Raw genomic sequence first — 1,678 nt, forward strand, 5'->3', positions numbered from 1 at the left:
TTCTCTTCCTTTTCCTCTTCCTTTCTTTTTTCTTTTTGTATATGCCTGTTGGTAGTTCCAGGCTGACCTGGCTGCAAGTCCTAGAGATTTTTAAAATACGCCACAGGGAACTCATTACATGCCATACCTCAAGTCCTGTGGTCCCTAGTCGGCCTTCTTTCTTCTTTCCAGCCTTCAGTAACCTGTACTTATGTGCGTGAGTATTCCCGGGGCAGTAGAAGGGAGAAGCAGGAGAAAGTCCATCTGCAGCACCTTGTTGTGGAGCTTGTGAGGAGAGGGTGTGTCGGCCTCCCCGCTCTGCGATTCTGGAAGTCCCATCCTAAATCAGTTTAATTATAAATTCTCTAACAGAAGTTACATGTATTCCGTATGTCCTTTTCAAGGGTCCTAGCACAGTTCAAATGCCCATTGACTATTCCCATGAGTTTTTATTGTTATTTATTTATTTAAATACATTTTATTGATTTTTACAGAGAGGAAGGGAGAGTTAGAAACATCGATGAGAGAGAAACATTGATCAGCTGCCTCCTGCACACCCCCCACTGGGGATGTGCCCGCAACCAAGGTACATGCCCTTGACCGGAATCGAACCTGGGACCTTTCAGTCCGAAGGCCGATGCTCTATCCACTGAGCCAAACTGGTTAGGGCTTGATTGTTATTTAGACATTTATGTGTTTTAAATGGGTAAATAAACTAATTCTATTAGATGATTACACATTTCTGGGGTCGTTTTTCATGCATCCCTGGTATATTCTCTGGGTTCACCTTTGTTCTTGCTGTAATCATTTTTCAATAGTTCATGTAGTGAGGCTGTATGGAGGTAGGCCTCTTAAACATTCTGCATCTTTAATGACTCTTTTTAGCCCTCAGTTTTGAAAGATAGTATAGATAGGAGCAATTTTTCGATTTCTACATAAATGTTCTCACTACCTTGATAGTAGTGTGTGATCATTTGAAGACACTATAAGTTTTGAGTCTGTTGGGCAAGTACACTTTCTTGGATAAGATTTTGTGTTTTGGCCCTAACCGGTTTGGCTCAGTGGATAGAGCATCGGCCTGCGGACTGAAGGGTCCCAGGTTCTATTCTGGTCAAGGGCATGTACCTTGGTTGCGGGCACATCCCTGGTAGGAGGTGTGCAGGAGGCAGCTCATCGATGTTTCTAACTCTCTATCCCTCTCCCTTCCTCTCTGTAAAAAATCAATAAAATACATTTTTTGAAAAAGACTTTGTGTTTTGGTGTCAGGCTCAGTCATTCCAGTGTGGATGCTGGTACCTCCCGGCATGTGCCCTGGGTAAGCCGCCGATCCTCGCTTACTTACAAGTAAAATTGGGAGAATAAGTGGGAGTCACACGGCGCCATACGAGTCCTCCGTGGTGTCAGTGCTTTGTCTCTATCGCCCCCTTTATTTTTCACTACAAAGTCATCGTTTTTTTGTCTTTACAGGTGATGGAGCTTAGATCCAGAGCAGTTTAATAACTTGAGGATGGCAACATCGTGACTCCTCCCTAAATGAGCCGACCCTTAGGCCTGAGGCTGTACTCTGTCTTCATTGTGCAAGATCATATTCCACGTAGGGTCATTTGATACTTAAAAAATATAATCACCTAAAGAGCTAACTGTAGTGTCTGTCTTATTCTTGAGTGTTCGTACATGTAATCGCTTATTACGACTCCTC

The sequence above is a fragment of the Myotis lucifugus genome, unplaced genomic scaffold (genome assembly GCF_000147115.1).
Source record: "Myotis lucifugus unplaced genomic scaffold, Myoluc2.0 scaffold_907, whole genome shotgun sequence".
Taxonomy (NCBI): Eukaryota; Metazoa; Chordata; class Mammalia; order Chiroptera; family Vespertilionidae; genus Myotis; species Myotis lucifugus.